This window comes from Tyto alba, unplaced genomic scaffold, assembly GCF_018691265.1.
Source record: "Tyto alba isolate M040663 unplaced genomic scaffold, T.alba_DEE_v4.0 Super-Scaffold_16, whole genome shotgun sequence".
NCBI classification, from domain to species: Eukaryota; Metazoa; Chordata; class Aves; order Strigiformes; family Tytonidae; genus Tyto; species Tyto alba.
Window position 1 is genome coordinate 9,931,587 of NW_024881278.1, and position 22,830 is coordinate 9,954,416.

Below are 22,830 nucleotides of genomic sequence, written 5' to 3' on the forward strand. Positions count from 1 at the left end.
GTTTTTGTAGTTCTATTTCAGCAGACCAAACTACTTTTATTGGTTCTGTTACTAAACAGGGGAAAAATCCCTTTTTCATAGTTCTGATGTTACTGATGCCACAAGCTATTTGTCTTGTGTTATTAGAACAACAAAATCTGCATAAATGTTGTATGTTTTACCAAAATTTTTTATCAGCCAGGCATTATACCTTAACACATGGTGAATAATTCTAAATATTGTTTGCTTCTTGGAAAATCCTACAACTGTACAGAGCATTTGAGATGAGGAGAATGTTAAATCAACACAATTCTTACACACTATGATTGGTTCAACAGCATTAAAGTGGTCTGGCACCTGCTTCAGTTGAAGGTAGTGGTGTCAAGATAATGGGTACATTAAGGGCAGGAATTAATTTCAGGAAAATAAATATATCTTAAATATAGGGGAAAAGAGGAAATGATCATCCTTATCTGTCAGCTAGCAATGTTTGCTAGTTCTGTTGCTCTGAGTCCTTGAAAAAATAAGTGCATGAAGGTAAATAAGTAAAATGTGTGTGCTATATCTGCCTGTGCTTATAGTTCTTTGGCAAATTTTGGTGATGGTTTTGTTTTATTTAGTATACAATTTTCTATAAATCTGTCTGGTGGTGAAGGGATGTGATGTGATACTGAAGCTCTTTGATTTATAAAGTCATAGTTGTTACTGCTTTTGATGCAAAGAAAGCTACATATTATCTGTGTATCATCTAACAAAGAACAAAACCATATGCAGTATTACAAACCTCTGTATGCATTGCAGAGATGTTTAGATTGGTTTTGGTAGTTTTTTGTTAATGACTGAAACATGTCAACCTGACTGTACTTTGCAATTTGCACAACGCTATTCAGTTTAGCAAGAGTTAAATCCTTACATGGACTATTTGAGCTTACTGGCATGTAAACACAGCAATCTTTTATCTTTTGGCAGTCATGGTAGAAATCAGTTGCACTTTTGTAACTTTTGGTTTAACACAGATTGCATTTTGGACAGCATGTGGTGTATATACTGTCAAACATTCTGATCATGGTGATATCTTGCTGACCTCTTGATTATATCCTCTTATTTGTTCAGGTTCAATTATCACATTATCAGCATCAAAGAAGTGACAAATACATACAGATATCCTGCTGTGCATGTTATCCAGATATGTTAATTCATAATTATAGTTAAGACAGACAGCATTTATAAAACATTTTCTGGAAAAAATTAGAAAACTTTTTTAACATTTCTAAAACATTTTTCTGGAAAAATAGCACCCAGTGAAAGGTCTTCAAATCAAAGTATGGTAAAGTTCTGATCAAGGTAAATGCAAGGATAAATGAAGATATATCAGGTGGCCAAGTGAAAATAAGTTTATGGGTATATACCGTATTTCAAATAGAGGGTGGCTCTTTGGTTATGGAAGTCAATTTTATTTTATTTTTTATGGGGAAGTGCAGAAACTACTCTTGTAGCCATCATGTGTTTTCTCAATCAGTCTTACAGGAGCATGCAGGAAAACTTTAACATGATTGTAAAAAAGATGACAGTTCTGCTTTTTCTATGACATTGGTAGGTGATTTATATATAACGGCAGATCTGACAATGACATATAAATTTACAGCATGAAATATTTACATCTGAGCTTTATCCAAGGTTTAACAATAGCGTTGAAGCCTCACTTTTTAATGATGACAACCTGGATTAGTATAAAAAGGTACAGATAGAAAGTATTTCAAATCTGATGTGCCATCAAACACCCCACTGCATGAAAAAGAAGGGGGGGAGGGAAGAGAGAGGCGTCAGCTGTTCTCATTGCATCTCTCATTTTTCATTGTCCCATCAGCTACTACTGTAAAGTGTGATATAGACGTGAGAAGCAGGTAGTTTCTCCTGTGTCGTGGTTTGAGCCCAGAGGGCAAATGAGCACCACACAGCCACTTGCTCACCCTTACCTCCCCTCCCCCCCCCCCCCCCCCCCCCCCTCAGGAATGGGGAGGAGACCATAAAGCTAAAGGTTCAGGAATAGAGATAAGGATAAGGAGGGATCCCTCACCCATTACAATGACAGGGCAAAAGACAATAAACCCAACAACAATTAACAAACAGAGTAGGGCAGTGAGAAGTATTACCACATCTTAGAAACACTTTACCCCACCCCTCCCTTTTTTCTGGGCTCAGCTTTACTCCTGATTTCTCTACCTCCTCCCCACCAGTGGTGCAGGGGGTGGGGAATGGGGATTACTGTCAGTCCCAGTGTTCCTTCCTTCTCAGGGTGAGGATTCCTCACAGTCTTCTGCTGCACCAGCATGGATTACTTCTCACAGGAGACAGTTATCCATTAAATTTCTCCAACATGAGTCCTTCCCACGGGGTGCAGCTTTCCCAAGCTTCTCCAGTGTGGGTCCCTCCCGCTCACTGTAGTCCCCCCAGTGCTGAACTACAACAGTAGGGGCTTCCCACAGAATCCCAGTCTTCTTTGGACACAGCCACCTGCTCTGGCCTGAGGTTCTCCACAGGCTGCAGGTTGGCATCTGCTCCACCTGTGACCTCCATGGGTGGTGGGAGAGGTCAGCCCTGCCATCCCACCACAGGATACAGGGAGGCTCTCTGCTCCAGCACACATGCCCCCTTTGTTCCTCCTTTGTTTCACTGACCTTGGTGTTCATATAGGTGTCCTCACAACTCTCCCTCACAACTCTGACTCCTTCTCTCTGGCTCCCCTTCTTAAATACATTATTGCAGAGGTGCAGCCGCAGTTGCTAATTGGCTCAGCCCTGGCCAGAGGTGGGTCCAACTTGGAGCCCGGGGAGCTTCAAGAAGCTTCTCACCAGGGCCACTGCTGCAGCTCCCACTCCCACAACCCTCCCCCCCCCACAAACCCAACAGATCTTGTCATAATAAAACTGGAGAAAAAGGTCTGTTCATGAAAGCCAGTCTGTGCTCTTACATGCAGACCATCTAATTTAAATCAAATGCTATCAAGAAGTCAGTCTTCCTTTGTATAGTTTTCTGACAGAAAATATACATGCATTGTGTTTGAAGGATCATAAAGTAATTAATTGTTTTGTCTCTTTCATAGTTCATTTTTGAACAGTATCAAATTGGTTGGGAATATAATCACTAACCTGTGCATAAACCCAACTGTGGAGATAGCAAAAAACACCTGAGAGCTAAGCATATAATAAGCTTGTTTTCATTAAAATGATTTCATTACCACCAGTAATGTTCACCTACAACTTCTGATGCCAGTGTGCAGCAGCGTTGACTCAGGATGAGGTATGTTGATGTAAGGAAAAGGTTTTGTCAGATCATGAACTGGTTACCCAGGACTGCTCTCAAAGATCTGGCTTCCAAAATTGGAGGTGGATCAATGAAAAATGAAGAATGGTATTGAATTAGTTACTGATAATGTGGTTCAAAAGCACGGTGAAACTGAAACAAAGAGTTTGTGCAGAATTCAGCCTGGAGTTGTTGATGAAAATGACTAATTTTTACCCAAACTCCGTGCCACAAACAGTGCCCAGTTCTAAAGATGGAAGAGTGGTTCTTTGCTATGTCAAAGCTGTTAGAAAATAGATGATAGAAGGACAGATTTTTAAGTTATATAGAGGTAGAATGGAAAAAATAGAAGTGGACACAATAGTGATGCTCTTAGTGTTGTTTTGGGGTGACGTGTTTTAAAAAAAAAAATCCTTTTTTTTTCTTTTTTTTTTTTTTTTTTGAATTGTATGGCATTGTGGGCCAGTATTTAGTTTGTGTGCCACTCTAAATACCGCATTCTTTTTATGGGTGGTACAACTGACTAAGTGGTTATTCCTCGGTTTGTTATTTTTATTCAATTTTCTTCCCATCCTCTTGTGTGGGATGACTTTTATTAAATCCATATGATTTTATTGATATCAGGCTATCACCCTATCAATATCACATAGAATTCTGAACTGGGGGTCCAAGCGCTTGCAAAGATCTTGATGACCTGAACAGAGTCCATTTATTTTGCCATTCAGGTTATTAATGGAAGGTTTTGAAGAGGAGCAAGCCTAGAACACATTCCTAGGTTGAAATAACTCTTTCATTTGGCATAAAATTGTTGATAATCAGACTTGCCCTGGTGGCTGTTCAGACAACTCTAATGTCATCATGCAGCTCTGTTTTATAGGGTCCTAGGGAGGGACAGCATCCATTGCTTCTAAAGAGTTTGCAACAGGCAATGTAAATCAGTAATTTCATATATGTAAAGTTCACAGGGTGCTCATACCTGTTCCACAAAATAGTTTTTGATCTATAAGCGAGGAAAGGTTGAAAAATCATTGGCTATATTGGTTTTACCTAGTTTTGTTACATAACGTGATTTCTACTGTCTTTAAAAAAATGCATTGAAGTCAGGAAATAGTGCAGCTATATATTTTTCTATTTTTTTTTGTAGCCCTGTCGGAGAATGAATTTAAGTTGGGTTGATACAGATCATTCTTGACACATCCATCTCTCTTTATAATGTTTTATGATGTTTTAGATGCTTAACATACCCCTTCCTTAATCATTTTTTTTTAATATTTTTGTAGTTTCAGTCTTCTAATCTCTAATTCCCATGGTTCTCTCTAAAACTGCATATTACATTTGTTCTTTTTAGGCTTTATATGACTTTAACTGGCAAGTGAATGTAGCTGTAACTATATTATTTTTGTATGTGTTTACAAGGAAATAACATAACTGAAAAAGTAAACCAAAGAAGGAAAAAAGAAAAATCAGTCAAAAAAAGAAAAAAATTTCCTCTAAGTTACACAACTCTTGATGTGTATTATAACCAGGCTCAATACAGCTCTGACATACTTCAAACATTAACCAGTTGCAGTTGCCTTTTTGTTTCACATTCCTTGAAAAGGAAAAAGGGAAAATAATATAGGCTGCAACTGCTTTTTTCTTCTCTCCATCATTTTTCTTATTTTCAGTGTGTATGTTGAAAGAAAGAACAACAACAAAAAGAGGAAACTAAATATTATAGTGTTCTGAAGAAGTCTCTCATGTTAAGTTCTGTCCGGTAGACTATAGAGAATACAGACCTCAAAATTCCTAACTGGGAGAGTCTGTGTTTCCGCAACTCATAGATGCCCTACAAGGGAAGGGCAGGGATGCCATCCAGAGGGACCTGGACAGGCTGGAGAGGTGGGCCCATGCAAACCTCATGAAGTTCAACAAGGCCAAGTGCAAGGTCCTGCAGATGGGTCGGAGCAACCCCAAGCACAAATCCAGGCTGGGCGAGGAGTGGATTGAGAGCAGCTGCGTGGAGAAGGGCTTGGGGGTGTTAGTGGTTGGAAATCTGACTGTGAGCCAGCAGTGTGTGCTCGCAGCCCAGAAAGCCAACCGTGTCCTGGGCTGCATCAAGAGAAGTGTGGCCAGCAGGTCAAGGGAGGGGATTCGCCCCCTCTACTCTGCTTTTGTGAGACCCCCCTGCAGTGCTGTGTCCAACTCTGGGGCCCCTAAGATAAGGATATGGACCTATTGGAGCAAGTCCAGAGGAGGGCCCTGAAGATGACCAGGGGGCTGGAGCACCTCCCCTGTGAGGCCAGGCTGAGAGAGTTGGGGCTGTTCAGCCTGGAGAAGAGAAGGCTCTGAGGAGACCTTATAGTGGCCTTCCAGGACTTAAAGGGGGCTACAGGAAAGATGGGGAGGGACTCTTTATCAGGGAGGGTAGTGATAGAACGATGGTGATGATAGGATAAGGGTGGTGAGGCCCTGGCACAGGTTGCCCAGAGCAGCTGTGGCTGCCCCCTCCCTGGGAGGGTTCAAGGCCAGGCTGGACGGGGCTTGGAGCAACCTGGTCTGGTGGAAGGTGTCCCTGCCCGTGGCAGGGGGGTTGGAAACATGATCTTTAAGGCCTCTTCCAACCGAAACCATTCTATGATTCTATTGTATTTCTATACTTTTTTTACACCTATAGTAGATGCTTTCCTCCCAACTCTGGAGTAACATCCAGGAAAAGTTTTTGATCTGTAAAATAAAAAATTAGTCTGAAGACCTTGATCCCATATTTATACATTGATGTTAATAAACCTGTGTTCAGCCTGCACCAGTGGAGGATTAGCACCAAGCCAGAGATCAAATCACAGATGTTGTTGAGATCTAACCAAATGTAACATCATGGACAAGTGGAAAAAAGTAGCTGGAGAAACATAAAAGCATTTGAAAATTATTGTAATAAACAGTTGTAATATTTTTATGAACGTAATGGTTTTTATTTTAGTTTTGTAAGAAGCTGGAATCTGGAATAAAATGCTACTTTGGAAATTCCTGACAAGATTAGTTGTTAATGAAAGCAGTAAATGCTTTTCTCTCCCATCTTTCCAGCTAATGCTTTGAGGTCTGACATAGGTTTCTGAGTAGTCACAAGCCTAGATATGTTGAAGTCATATTTAATGTTTTTGTTTTTAATACTGTATGGATATTGTTTAACTGTGCCTAGCTGGAGAGGTTTTATATAGAAAGAACTTGTTTCTTCCCTTTTTTATGAAAGGTGGTATACAGGTACCTCCCACTCAGCAGCATTACCAGTTTTCTCATGGCAGCCTGCAGCTGCTTTTTATTCGCAGCATGCTTCTGGTGTCATTATTTCTCAGTTTCTTTCTTCTGCTAACATCAGGGATCCTCCTGAGACATGCCATCTCTATCACTGCAAGTTGATATTCATTTGCTTTCTTCAAGGTCCACAGCTCTGCCCCATACAACACCAGGGAGAGTCTCATTGTTGAAGCAGCTAAGCGGGAGTATAATGCCCCAGTCAGTCGCTGGTGGGCCTGTGTTCCCAGAGTACGTAAGTCCTAAAGACAAAAAATGGTAATTTACCTAACTGATTATCCACTGCTTTCAAACCCAATCAGTTCTTTACAATGAGCTCCTTTCAGTCATGCACTATGAATCTAATAAAATCATACTGGAAAAACAGCATCACATCACTAGGGCTTTTTTCTCCCTGTGTGTCCCTTTATAGGTCTCTCAAAAGTAAGATAAGGAGAGCAGTTTAAATAAGAGCAGGGAAATGGTAAATTCTGACACCTTTCTAGTTTCTTTTTTAATCTACAAAGGTGAATAATGCAGAATAAAGTGCTAGGTGTATTTTCCTCCTAAAGTTGTTTTCAGTTTATTCAGCGTGATTTATGTTAGGTTACTGTTGGTCTTTTCTGGCTATGCTTGCAAGAAGATTTTAATGTTGTTTATACAGTTGCTTTTGTTGAGTTTAGCCCTTCCATGGAACCTGTTTGCAGGAGGATTTTTACTTCAGAGACAACTTGGAAGAAAAGTGTCTTTATGGAAAGGGAAATGCATTTAATTGAGGTTTACATGCTTTTTTTTCCCCAAAGCAACTTCTTAAGACCCTAGGGAGCAGTGTTCAGTAGGAATAAGTATAAGAAATGTTTCAGGAGCTAACAGTAGGAATAAGTATAAGAAATGTTTCAGGAGCTAATGAGCAGAAGACCACAAGGGCTCAGCTACGTGAATTAATTCACCCTGTTGGCAGCTTCAATTCAGAAACATTGGTAGGAATTTTCTGAGTTCTTGAAGGATATGGTTCATGGGCTACTGGCTGAAATTTGTATTCATTTTGACTGTAAAAGCCCTGGGCTCTCAGTGGACTCTCTCACCTTTCTGAGCATGATAGGACTGCTGATAAAAAAAAATCAGTGGCTTTCAGATGCCCCAAGATAGACCCGCTGGTCATTCATAGATACAGTGCAGCTGCTTCCCACGAGCTGTAGCCAAAAGGGCTATTTTTGCTAAATAAATAGTGCTGAAAAGTCTAAATTTGAAGATAAGATTTTTATGTGGAAGCTGTACTATGGGTGCTGACAGAAGGGGCAGATGTCTCTTGAATTGTCCATACCTTTCACTAGTCCATTGTATATTCATAGTGCTTGTGTAGTTGATTTTAAATCATTCTACCTAAAATGTGTGTGCTAAGAAATAAAAACTGTATGCAACAGATGTCTGGTTTACATCCCACTGTTATGGTACACCTTCATTTATTTTAAGGTAGTGTATTTTTATTTGTGTAGTGTTGCTTTTAAATTCCAGAAGGGTGTTAAAGAGAGGACCTTTTCATAATGATCAGAAGGTGTAGAGGTTTGTCATTATTAGGGATTTGTTGCACAGTCTCGGAACAACCCTTCAGAAGATGAGTTTCCTTTTGAATGTGCAAATACTATCACAAAGTGGATGACTTCCCCCTAGACTCCACCACAGAAAAGGAGGTGGCAGCTAGTCTATGGCAGGAGACTTTCAGCATGGCTGAAAAACTGGTCCTCGAACTGAGATGTATAACTTTTTTTTTTTTCCCGAGTTATTTTCAAATTCATGTGTCGTACATTACATATAATTCATACATTGTGTATATATGTATGAAAATATATATCTGCATATGTATAGAATTCAAAACAAAAAGCAAATTGGATGGTACTTCAAGGTTGCTTTCCAAAGGGAGGCATAAATATGCTTGATGTATAGCTTTTATATGAAAACTAGCTTTTTGTTTTCATCATAAATTCCTAAGGCCAAACTAGAGTAAAATGTATTTACTGGGTTGGGTTGTTTTTACTTGTTTTGTGTTTATAGAAATGGTGATGTAATCTTCTGAGCTAAGTCAATATTAGGAAACATTCTCTTTTTCTTTCCTCTTCTATTTCCCTCTCCCTCCTCCCCAAGAGAACACTGTGGAAAACTGGTATTTTTCTTTAGTCTTTAAGGTATGGAGATTATTAGCGTGTTATGCCACTGAAGTCACATTAAGACTTCATTGGAAGTGTAGAGGAAATTAACTTTACAGTTTTATAGGAGGAAATCAGCATTCAACATAGAGGTGCAATTCATAAAACTCTCTCATTTGCTAAGCGTCCTCATCCTCGTTTTCCAAATTCTCCTCTGTTGACACTTAAGAGGCATGTACTGAGATTTACTTAAGCTCAATGTGCCTCGTGGAAGGACCTTATGTGTGTGAAGTATTAATATTGTCCTGTGCTGAGGTTATAATCCTATTCTTAAAGGACTATTTGAGCCCTAGGGTGGGATTGAATACTTGTTCCTTAAGTAATTAGTAAAGGAGTATTTTGAAATCAGTGCTGGAGTATGGATTGGTTTGGGCCACCCAAAAGCATTTTAAGCTTTCTGTTCCAGTCAGTCAAAATCCCATTTGTCCTTGTGCTAGAATTGGCTCGATTTATTATTGAGCTCTGCATCCACCTGTAAGTGGTTCTTGCAAACAAAGACAAGATTTAAATACTTAAGACTATTCCCTGTGGTTTCTGCTTAAGCAGAAGAAATGCACTTGGTTGCTGACCTGCAGGGCTGCAAGATCCCGTTCTTGACAATATAAGGGAATCTGGGAGTTGAGTCTGAAGGCCACTGGCGACACTTGAAACTCTTAATTTCAAATGGGTGTTTTCATCATCGGCTTTAGAGAAACCTTTCCTCTTTCAGATTCTGCCTTCAGAGGTTAAACCTGCAGACCTACATCACAATCCAAGTGGGAAGATGGTTGTAGTTCTGTAACTGTCTGCCTGGCAAGAGGAATAAGGTCATTACCCATGACTGGCAGTTCTAAAAGAGCAGCTGGAATTTATACTGATTGTGAATTTTTGTCGATTGTTGAATGGGCAACTGGCAGGACATTTCATCCTAGGTGTTTTCCTGAGCTGTGGCATTGCATGTGTACTGCATTTACGAGCCAAATAACACCATGTTAGTGTTTTCTGAAATGTGTATGTATTTTAGGAATTTTGATTATTTTCATGGTGTCATAAACCAATAATCTCTGTGATATAAAGCACTATTTTCAGTAAACTGCTGAAAGAATTAGTACCTATTTCAAATCGGTGCCTACTATCAGCAATGACCTGAGCAGACTCAATTGCAGATTTTTGGGACATTTCTTGAACCTGGTTTGTCAGCCGGCTCTGTAAGGAAATGAAGCAATAAAATCTTATTAAACATGATCAACAAGGAGAAGGCCACATAGCCTTGAATTCTGGTTTTACCTGATTTCAAGGGAGTTTGTTTCTGAATAATTGATGCCAATCACATTAGAGGTGGGAATCATGGTATCAACAGGTCACTTGAAACAATCTTGCTGCCTGCCTAAAGGCCTATGTGTGTCAGGTGCCTAACCTGCATAAAACCTTCTGCAGCTCTGACCCTGTGATTGCTGAGGTGGGTACCATTTTTCCAGAGACTGGTCAGCGGTGCAAATATAATCTTTAAGTTTTCCTTTATTTCCCCCCTTTCCTTTTCCTTTTGAGTTAAATGAACTCCTAGTCCTTTTCATAGCTAGTTTTAAGGTATGAAAGTGAGTACTATGCCTGCAGGTGTTTAAGGTACCATAGACTTAATACAAGAGTGCAAGAAGTAGAAATTCCATGGAATTAAATATTCTGCAAGATATGCTTTATTTATTTGGAGGTCTGATTAAAAGGTACTCAATGTAAACTCAGCTCAAAAAAAAAAAAAGGTGGTTAAGCTTCAGCTTAGTACAAAGAATCATAATAGAATTGGATTGGGGAGGAGATGAGAAAGATGTGGATAAGCAAAGAGAGGAAGTCTAAGCAGGGAGTGCTACAGATGAGGTTCTGTTTTCAAAAAAAGGGATATTTTGATATTTAATGTAGGTCAAAATAGAATAGACTGATAAAACTCCCTAGTCGCTAATCACAACTGAAATGGCAAAAGGATATCAGTTTTTCAAATTTTCATTCATTAGTAAGAGTACAGCTCTGTTCTAGTTTATTTTCACTAGTAGTATGTAAGGTGGAAATGGGACCTGATTTTTGATGGTACCAATGAGACAAGAGTGGTTCACCCACCTTGGGCCAGCAGTCACCAGCTGATCAACATCAGAAATCTGATCAGTTTCCAGGTTGAATGGGTGTTACTGGGAGTAGGCAGAATGGGGAAATGTTTCAAAGGGTGCTCAGACGTTGTTAGTGCATTATGGCCTCTTCTCCCATTGCCCACAATGGGGAGCAGCCCTGAGATGCCTGCTATTGTCAGAAGTACTGTCTGCGTAATCAACTTATGGCTTGTATGATTAAGGAACGTATGTCTGATAAACATGGTTATAAACAAACATGTCATCAGTATGCCTTCCTCTTGAGCCCACCTCAGAAGAGATCATGGTGTGCCAGGTTGGATAGGATGAGTTGACTTCAGAGCAGGATGACAGAAGAGCAGATGTGCTTGTGCTCAGATTCAACACACGTCTGGTTAAATATACACCTCCTCAACCTGAAGAGCCCAGGCAACAGTTTAAGGACCTACATCATCTATAAAGCCAGTAGAAATTATAGGTGTTCATAGCTGTGTTTAGTCAAAAGTAAACTGCTATATTTAGAAGAAAGAGAGACAACATTTTAGAAGGGAAAATTAGGAAAGGATCTTGTCCTTGTAGGCTCTTTCTGTACTCTGAAAACTTGTTCTGCTGGAGAGAACAACACAGTGCTGTGAAGAGCAGTTGCCAGTGGTAAGGTTGCCCTTCCAATACAGTTGTATGTACTCTCTTTGGCATAGAGGTAGATACAAACAAGCGGGAGGGAGGGAGAGCACAGCTCATTCGGAAGAGGACTACACAGTTTACTGCCGTATATCGCTGAGCCTCAGCCTAGAACGGTTGCCAGAACTTCAGATACAGGGATAACTCCTGGGTTTTGGTCACTCCCAGGAGTTTGGCACTTCCCAGGTGGCATTTTTGCCACTGCAGGCAGCCGTTCAGAGGGCTGAGCTCCTTCCCCCTAAAGGGAGAAAGTCTCATTCTTCAGTCAGATACCTGCAAATTATATTTTAATTTTTTTTTTAATTTTGTTTTATGTAAACCAGAAGTTGCTTTTTTAAAATTAGAATGTTATTTTCTAAATAAGTTTTTAGAAGCAGATAGAAGTATTTATTGACTATTATGCACAAGAAACAGTCGGTACAGTGTAAGGGCATATTGCAAACCCCACTGAAATCAATTATAAAATGTTGACTTCAGTAGGCCTTGGATAAGGTATCAATGGAAGGTAACATTAGGCAGAGCACCTGCTTGGGCATAATAGCTAATGTCTCCTTCTAGGTGGTATTTAAGTTCTGGAGGATATGGCTTTATTCTTTAAGAGACTGGTTAATTTTAAAGTTTGGATGTTGCACTTGTCAAGTATAGATAACAATGATTATTGCTGTTGAGATATATTATTATACTGTCCTACAGAGAACTACATAATCAGCCCCTTTCTAAATTGTCATGTTTATTGGCAATAACAATAATGGGTTGGCAGAGCACGGAGATGCTACTGAGCAGAGTATTGGTACACTGCCTTGAAAATCTGGATCTAAGAAATACTAGTGGGGGGAGAATAAGAGTACCCTGAATTGTAATGTTAGCTTTTAGATCAAAGGGAGCAAAAGATTATTGCATCTCACCTGCTGTCATGTATGATAGCAGATCTCTTGTCATTTCTTTTATGCCTCCTACAGTATGGTAAAGAATATATACATTGGACCAGAGTTATTTTCAGTTGTCCCATTCCTAATTTAAGCTGATTGCCTCTGATCCTTCCTTGATAAGGGTGAGCTGGAGTTTTCATCGTACAGCATTGAGCATTCTTGAGCAAGAGGGACAGTATAACCTGCTTCAGCACACTGTAACTGCACTTGTTTGACTGCTTTTGTGCAGGTGACTACGTGGAAGAGCTGTGAAGCTCAGCACATGGTGTAGATCTGCTCCTTTGCCTACTGGCATGAAAGAGACTGGTGAAAATTTGTGTGTTTTTTTTTTGTTTTGTTTTGTTCTCCTTTCTATTTGACTTGTGTTCTCTGGGGCTCTGCAGAGGGTGTACTACTGAAAGCACAGTGCTTCACCTTGCAGTCTCCAAGGCTAAACCAATAGTTCAGTACAATTTTCAAGTGTATTGACAAATGTAAGTAAATATCAGGTGGTGCCTCCTTTAGACTCTATCCAATTGTACAAAATACAGTACTTAGGAGCCCGTTAATGGACAGCTGCCAGAAAGTGGACATTCATACCTGTCTGATGAGCTCTCTGCTGAAAATGGTGCTATTTTCACATTGCTGCTCACTGCCCTCTAGTCCCTTGCCGTGCTGGCAGAATGCTGTGCTCACAGGCACATAAGCACTTTAGGCTTAAAAGGGATTACTTTAAGATTAAATGCAATGACTCCTTCCTGCTACGTACAAAATAGATCTGGGGAAAAAAACCCACTGCTTAAAATGCTGCCTTTCCCTTGCATACTCACTGCCCAGGGCCTGCGACCTAATGGTTTGCCTTGGCAGGGTTCCCCCCCTGCCGTTTCTCCCCCTGCAGCTGCTCATTTCGGAGCCTGCGCGGCTGCATCCATTGTTGAAAACCACAGCTGCTCTGCATCCATTGTAAGCTCCAGCTATTGATTTAGATCCTCCAATTTTTATGTGTTGAAAGAGAAAATGGTTGTTTAAAAAAGCATTTGTGTGCGACCTGCAGTCAGCCAGGGCCTTGAGGCAGAATGGCCTCGACTGAGTACTTTGGCACATCTGCCATGGAGAGAAAAGTGGCTCTGAGTCTCTGGTCCTTGTTTTATTACAACAAACACAAAATTAATAAGCTAGAACAAGAGAAATACTTTTAGAGAGAATACACAGATCTGTTGGGTCAGGCAGATTTAAATAAAAAGGTGTGAAAACAAATCTTTCCGCATCTCCAGTGGGTCCTTGAAAGTTTGGACCTTCCTTCTGACTTTACTTTCTACTACAGCTGCTGAGAAAAGCTGGTGTCAGTGCCATGGTGGATTGAAATAACCCTCCAGGCTGCCCACTGGAGCTGTAGGCACCTCTTATTATTGTTACATCTTCTGGGCCTCCTGTGGCTACGCTCCTCTAAGCACATACCCACTTCCTCTCAGAGATGTACAAATCCACATTTATACCGCAAGCCCTGTCTCTCTTTCTGACCCAGCACATATTACAGTCCACAAGCTTGCGTGTGCTCAGATCCTCATGGGAACATCCTGTTGCCCATTGCTGAGAGGAACTTGGTGGTATCTGTGTGTAGCTTTTGCTGTGCAGCCTCACCCCTTCTAGCAGAGTATGGTAGATGTAGCATTTACACAACGAGCAGGGGAAGCACAATAAGTAGTGCTACTGCCCATCACATCACTTTGCACGTGCTTTTTAGCACTTGAGCATTTATTTAATAAACCTGGAGGGATTTTTAATATTAATGTCACCTCTTGTGCATCATGCCTCTCTGCTTTCTTGTCAAGCAGTTAAACATTGCAGACTTCACAGAACTTTTCACAGGCTGTTATATTTCATTGATATTCTGGTAGTAAGTGAGGAAGATATAGAATATTCAATTGAGAGGGCTTGGGATCACTTTCAAGGATTCCTGATTCTTGGGAACAGTTTTGGACATGCCCTGCAGAAAGGCAGTGTTTGCTCAGGACGATTTGAATGATGTTTTCTGGGAGCTCTCCCAGGCTTTATTGTGTTGCTTTATTTAACTTGCTTGTACCATTATGTTCCCGCACTGCTGAAAGTCCCATGATTATTTGCCCATTGTCTTTAGAAGTGTGGTGTTGAACATGAATGGCTGACATAAAGAGGAATGCTAGCTAAGGTGGTATCTCAACAGCTGCAACTCTGTATTTTCTGTGATAAACTACCAGAGAAGTATTTTTCCATCTTGGTAACTGGGAGGTCAAAGCAGTTATACAGTTATCTCTCCATGCTTTTTCCCCCAATCCACACTCCTACCCTGAAGAGTTGAAAAGGTATGTTATAGAAAGCATATCTGAGCAATCAGAGAATCAAGTGAGTATCCTCTAAGTCATGGCACTTGAGGTTTTCAAGTTAAAACCTGGGAATTTGGTGCTTTAGGCTTTTCTACAGATCTTCCGTGTAATCTTACATGAGGTTATTTAACAAAATTCTCTTTTGCAAATGGAAAATGCTGTGCTCGCAGAGGCAGCTGGGAGTAGTTTTTTCAGTTGAAATATATCTGACTGCAGTTGTAAGGACTGACAGATAGACACGTAGCATTTTCAATGTATTTGAAAATTTCAGTTGCATACAATAAATATTAATGCTACAAAGAAATAGAAATACATGCTGTTATCATACCAGAAATGGTATTTTGAAATTAATATTACCAAATTGATTTTACTGTGACTTTTATTATAGTAGGCCAAATTATGAGTGTCACTAAGAAATACATTTGATTTGTTTTAAATCTGCAAGCAGAATGGATGAAGTGCCAATTTATATCAAAATAAGTGTTCAAGGTGTACCTGTTTTTAATTAAGGTAACTGTTTGCCACCAATCATTTGTACTGTTTAGAGGCAGAATTAGAGGTCTCTGTCCAAAGCTAGAGTAGAGATACATATGCATATACTGAGTTTAGTTCTAGTGTGTACATTGCCTGACGCAGAAATGCAGCTAGACCACTACACTTACTCCAAATATGGGATGAGGTGCAGATTTCACCCTTGCATTAAGGTAGGAAGTGATGAAAGGAACCGACATCTCCAACTACCCATTTCTCCATGCAGAATGTAATTTGTCTTTCAGGAAAGTTTCTGACTTGTCGTGGGATGCATGTTATGCCTTAGCAGCCATATAAGTTGGATGGCCTACGTGTGCCCATGATGCAATTTGTGTTGTATCCACACTGGAATCCTGTTGTGCCTAATAGTTGGGAGCTTATGGTGTGCAGGTTTAGCAGCTGAGGTTCTGTGTGCATATAACATTCAGAGTGTGCCTTTGTTCAAAGCATGTTTTGTATGCATTGCTGAATTTGCAGCTGACTCTTACACAGTGGAAATTATGGTTTAGGCACGCTTTGGGGAATTTATGGCATGACAAATGTTTGTCTCGTGTTTGGAAGTTTGGTATTTCAGTGTTAATACCGAAGGGCCAGATTTTTGGATTTGGGATGTAACACGTGTTTTCTAATTTATCATGCACTCAAGTTCTACATATGATCTGTCATATATTCTGTGCCAGTGCACTCACTTGGCAGTCTATTTTGAGCTGTAGCACAGTATTAGTGAAATGCGGTCAAAGTCTCCTTAGGGAGGCTGTTTGTATATCATTGCATGTACAAATGACACTACTGCCAACTGTAAAAATGAATTCAAGAAAGCTAAAAGATGTTGTGTTTTAGATTATATCTCCTGTGTAGTTAGAGAACTGTATTCAATTCCCTCCTTGTTTACCCTATGGATTGCTCCTTGCCTGGAACAAGGAAGACTCGTGAATAGTTCCTTTCACCCCCTGCTTTACTAATGAAAGAAATTAATTAGGAAAATGTGGTTCTTTGCAGAAAGGAAATTCTACTGTTTATAAACATCCTAGAATTGTGAAATAATATGGTGCATGAATAAAAGATGCACCTGGATTTTAGTAGGAGAACATTTACTGCTCAGAGATTTCCAGTATGGTCTCTTTAGATGTGCATTCTCACTGAATGTAGCTTTCGTGGGATTTATTTTTTTTTTTTTTTTTGTGTAGCCCATTGTTTTACTATAACCATGTAGCTGAGGTGTTGCAATGACTGACTGTAGCTGTTTGACCTGCAAATGACTTCTGGAAAATCTTGTAAATCTGTGAACGGCTGTGTTTCTGCAACTTGAAGATGAAGTGGCTTCTAATCATGTTGCAGAAAAGCCCCTCTGCAGTATGGAGAAAACTGTTGAAACCAGAGTTTGACTATTGTTCACTTGCAGATTTTCACTAGACGAAAGAAACAGTGAGGAGTATGGGTGCTTCAGAAATAGTTAGTATGTATTCAGTTCATGACTTGTCACTCTGGCTTTATTTTGGAAAAAGAAATAAAAAAACACTTTTGTGTACAACTTCTCAGCTCTAGTCAATCAAGAATTATAAGGAAGCACATTAGAGTTAATGTTATTACAAGATATGTAGTTGCTTAGTTTTTAATTAGGAAAGGTATGTTGAATGCACAAGCATAATTACAGCTTCCTCTTTTTTTTTTTTTTTTTTTTTTTTGTATAAACCAGCAGTTACTGGAAAAAAAAGTTGCTGATGCACAGGACCCTTATTTATAAACATAAATTTCCAATGAGGCCAATTCAAATACAAAGCTATTAGCCCTCAGTATCCAGCTTTACCTGGCTCTTGCAGTTGTCTTAATTATGAATCTTCAACTGACATGAGATGAAAATCCATATAGTAAGTGTCCTGGAAAAAGTGATGAGAAAGGTAATGAGAATTTTGTCATTTTTGCTTATGTTTTAGTTGGGGCGGAAATTCTTATAATCAAATGGAACTTGAAAGCTTGGTGTATAACTTAATAGTTATTTGGGCAAGTCAAAGACTTCACTTGATAGAAAGTCTTGTGTTGGTATTGTAGGCAGGCTTTAACTTCTTCTGGAGATGTTCTGAGGAGCGGGCCAGTGCTGGAAATTCCAGTGAGATGTGTTGGGAGGGTGTGAGAAAAAAACTGAATGGTACAATGAAGCTTCTGAAAGATAAGCTGATCAAGATGGACACACCACTAGTGCACAGGTGTTTGTTTTTTTTTTTTTTTTCCAAATGACAATAAAGATGTCAGAAAATAGCAGACTCTATAGAAAAATACACAGGTGTGCGACTATGATGCTGGCTAGTAGCCAGACAATTGGAATAGTGTGTTAGATATGGGAATTTCCATGACTTTTTTTCTTTTCCCCCACCTTGCTACCTTCCATCCTCCTTACAATAAATTGCTGAAGAGACTATCTCCTATTTGTACTGTGTCTGTTAGAGAAAGGCACTTTCCACTGTGGGGAAAAAAAAAGAGTTATTTCACTGCCTCTGGAAAGCTGATACTCTGAAGCTTAAGTCTAAGTTGTCTTAATGGGTTTTATACTGCTAGATAGCAGGCGTTCTGCTCTATGACAATTCTACTTTTGAAACTCGCCAAACATACCTAATGGAAATGGATGTAAAGTGTAGTGATTGTTAAACTGTGACAGCGAGAGACAGCACCCTTGAGGTAAAATCCTCCAAATGAACTGCAACTGCAGAAGAGTTGCAGGGTAAGGAAATTTGTCATATAACCACTAGGATCCTACATTGCTCCTGACTGGCAGAAGACAAGATAAAAACAGTCTGTAGCTTCTTACAGTCAGAAACAGAATTTCCCAGTTTAGGAGTGAGTCTAAATTCCTTTTAGTGTGTGTGTTTTATCTTTGTAAATATCAGATTATATTGATGTGCTAAGAAGCCTATTAACAGGTCAAGTTAAATACCCACAGTCCTTGTAGTAAACAGTGACAAACACTTTATTACAATTTCCTAATATTTTTTTTTTCGTAAGAGACGATGACAGTGTTTTCCCTTCATTTGCCTGCTGTTTGAGATCTTCAGCAAGGATATCATAGATTTTTCCTTACCTGGTTGCAATGTCCTTCACTCTTCAGTGCATTATTTAAGGTGTGATAGGATGTGAATCTGAGCGGTCTAAAGCCCTCAACAGAGACATATTTGAGTATCTAAGTTTAGTATAAACTTAGTTGAATGCCAAGCTGGGCTTATGCACTTGAGTTGTGCTGCTCAAAAGGTTTGGCTTCCTAGGCACGTGGGAACTGTGCACTTTGTTCAGAGGCTCCTTTTAGAGCGCAGCATGAACTTCATCAGCCTCAAAATTAACAGCTCATAAATTGGCATATTTCCTGTGTCATCTTATAGCATCCTTTAAATGTGGAAATCTGTGTGAAAAGAGTTATGTATTTCAGTAGGTTTACTAGTGAACTCTGAGAAGAACCTTTAATTAAAAACCTACCCTTTAGACACCAGATGCTCTGAAATCTGTGAAACTGGTTGGATTTAGGTGTCTCTGTTCTTTATGAAAGTATAATTCACGATGTTACTGGGAAGATGAAGAAGGAGGATGTCTGGGTTTTTTTATGCATCTTTTGAGAGTTTTGCAGTCATAGTAATTTTCAAAGAGTACTTGTATGACACGGGGAGTTCAGGGCTGCTGTCTCTGAGATACCACCATGATAAATAACTAAATAAGACATTTTGATGAGTAGAGTCTTTGTAACGCAGTCCCTTTAGAAAACGATAGATCAGGCTCCTAACTGATATTCTCCAGTATTGTTCCGTGGCTTGAATATAAATATATACATATATATTTCATACCTTCTGACATTTTGCTCTGTATTTTTAGGAGGTTCTTCACTGAAGTGCATCATGGTGACCTGAGGACATTTCTGTAGAGCAGGTTGTTGGCTGAAAGGGTCTTTGTGACCTTCAGACTGTGGTTATAGAATAGTCCTCTTTCTTTTACATTTTAGTGGTGGTTTGTGGTTTTGGATTTTTGTGGGCTTTTTCTGTTTGAGAAGAGATCTAAGAAATTGGGTTCTTTATCTCAAATTGAAATTATCCTAGATGAAATCTCAACACTTACTTTTATATGCTCTACATACTTTAATATGCTTCTGACTATGAAATAAAGTGCATCATCGCAACAAAATAGCGTCTTTTTTACTGCTGTTTCACTCTGCAAAGCATCTCCTGCAATATGTTTAACTTCCCAATAGCAATCCAGCTCAGTTAATATACTACAAGTGTAAAACTTGTATTAAATTTGCAAAATGACTGCTCACCCAAAAATAATCTTAGTAAAGAGACTCTGCTAAAATCTGTTAACATATCCTAATAAAAGGACGTAATGGCTTTAAAAAGTTTTAAAGAAATGCTATGGAGCTGTAAAGCATTTAGCAGAATTTATTTTATTGTACTTCTTAGGTGAGCAAGGTATGAGGACAGCTGCTTTCAAGCTGTAGCTGTGAGAGGCACAGCTTGAGGAAAGCCTTTCTTCTCAATTTGGTGGTACACCAGCTGAACTGAACTTTTTCTAGAATTCTTCCACAGTGTAACTGTCCCTCCAGGGCTGCTGTCATCATCCTGTCATGTGCCCAGCAGTACATGCATCTGCTTCTCGCCCCCCCATGATACCAGGTAGGTAGAGGGTAAGTACAGGGTTGTTCTTGTTATGATGTTCCCCAAGCAGTGTGTTTTTAGGGCACAGACTAGAGTAAATGGGCTGCAGTACCATTGTTTTGAGGGCTGCTCCTTCCATGGAAATGGCACGTTTTGTGCTCTTTCTCTGAGGAAGCTGCTTCATGAGACATGATTAAAAGAATATGCTTACTTAAAAGCATAAATTTGCAGTGCTAAAGATACACAGAAAGAAAACAATAAAAAGCATTAAGATTATATTTAATAAGGGTTCCTCTTAGCTTGTAAGGCTATTGTTTTCTGTGCAAATATTAGAACTACATCCTTCCTGCTTCTGTTCTGAAACATACCTAATAAGAGGTATGTAGAAAAGTCTCACTGGATGATCTGCTGCTCTTTAGCCCCAAGTAAAAAGACTTCACTACTCCTCTGTTCTTTATTTGCCTCCCATTCCTGTGGCTGGCCATTGGAACATATCTTCTTATCAGTAGGGATTTTCTTCTCTTGTCCTTCTTAAGGTCTTTTGAAACATGTATGTCTTAATTGGAATGTTTCCAGCTTCGCAACTGTTAGGGACTTTTTGCCTATTTATTTTGGGCCTTTGCAGATATGGCAATAAAATTTTTACAGATTTTGTTATTGCCTTTGTTAATTACACATATTTCCTAGGCACTGCTGAAATTTATTTATTTTCTGCAACATGTATGTTTAAATTACATCTTGGATGCTCAGTTAATGATGAGGGAAAAAACCCATCACCTTCTCCATTTTAGGGAACTCGTAGAGGACTTGTCAGGTGGAATAGTGTTTTGTCTGTTGGGGTGCTCATGCTGTGATGTGTTGCCATGTTTTCCCTTTCATGAAACAAATGCAACAAGGTTGGCTCGCTGCATCAAGCTGAAGACACGGAACAAGAAAGAAGAGATGGGTAATAATTAGTAGACCAGAAGTTGTGCATGTCTAGTATTTTCATGGACATGCATGTAAGATAAAGTGGGAATTACCCTAGTCCTAAGACTGCTGGGACATGGAGGAAAAGCAACAGCATAGCTTCCAGATTTGCTGATTCTCCTACTGCACTGAACCCTTTCAGTGTAAAGCCAGACTAGTTGAGCTAGATAACCAATACCAGTTTTTTCTTGCAAAACATAAAAAGGATGATATTTATCCATACCTTGGTGGAAGAATCAAGATGAATGAGCAAGACTGTGTGTATGATCATCTTTTTAAGTTTGGAAAGTCTGACTGCTAGAGAGTATTGTGATGTTATAGCATCAGTAACGATAAGTAGCTGGCTGACACTTGCATGAGCTTTCACTGGCTCCTATTTGAATATGGAAGAATTTCTCTTAAATTTTCAGTAACACTATTTAGGAGGTTATCATGAATGAAGGAGTAGTATTTTTACCATTACCTTGGCTTCACTGAAATTTTGAGAAAATAGAAAATGCACGATCTTTTCAGTTGGATTTTCTGTGATTCATTTATTTAGCTGTGGCTGCTATAGATATATTTTTTATAGCTTCCTGATGTGAAATTCTGGATGTGCAGCATCTGTAAGACTTACTGTTGCAATAATTAGCATGAAATGATGCAGAAAATTGTTGACCAGACTTAATATTATAATCATCTCATAACTGAATTATCAAAATCTCTTTCCTTAGAGAGAAAACTTCAGTTTTAGTTAGACTTACTTGGATTAAGTGATGCTATAGTCAGAGGAAATAATGTGTACATATTCATATTTTATTTAAAAATCACATGCATCAAAAAAAAAAAAATCACAGACAGACCAGCCTGCAAAAGGTGTGCCCAGGTGGAGGACCTCCTGCAGCAGGGGCTGAGCTGCAGGAGGCGGTGAGAAGACTGCGTAGCATCAGGGAGTCTGAGGAGGAGGTAGATAGCTGGTTCCAAGCACAGTCTGCAGTGGATCCACAGCTCACGGCCAAACAGCCAAAAGCTCCCCCACCGGCACACACAGAAGGGAGCGGGGCCAATAGTGCAGAAAAATGGCAGCTTGCAACAGCAAGGAGCTGCAGGAGGAAGAGACTTTCCCTGAAGCCTGAGGTGCACTTGGAGAACCACTTCACCGCTCCGCGGACTGAAGAGGAAAGACCTGTCACATCGGGAGAGGTGCTGGAGCTGAGTAAGGCATCTCGGTCTGCTCCCTGCATAACAACCAGCACAACTAAGAAAAGGCAATGGGTGATAGTGGTAAGTGACTCCCTTCTGAGAGGTGCGGAGGCACCATCTGCCAACCTGATGTGCTCTCTAGGGAGGTGTGCTGCTTACTGGAGGCTTGAATTAAGGATGTCACTGAGAGACTGCAGAGCCTCATACAGTCCACTAATATCCGCTGTTGTTTTTTGATGTGGGCAACAGCAATACAGCCAGGAGCAGTCTGAGGAATACCAAGAAGAATTAAAGAGCCCCAGGAGCAGCAGTAAGGGATGCTGATAGTACCTATGTTGGAGTATAGGCAGTATTTTCATCAACCATCTCAGTTAAAGGGAAGTGGTTTGAAAGAGCCAGGTGAATCTGGTGAATCAACAACTGGTTATGGGACTAGAGCCTCAGATGGGGGTTCAGTTATTTAGACCTTGGGACTCATTATAAGAAACCTGATCTTATAGGGGCTGATGAGGTCCAGCTATCAGAGAAGGGGAAGACTGTCTATGGTCATAGTCTTGCCAAGCTAATGCAGAGGGTTTTAAAGTAAAGTTGCTGGAGGAGCAGAACCTCAATCCATCCTCCTCCTACCACTTTGATGCCAGTGCCAGTAATAGATGCCCAGAGACTCGAGAGGGATCACAGGTCAGCAGGAGAGAACCTGAAGAGAAGCACAAAGGAGT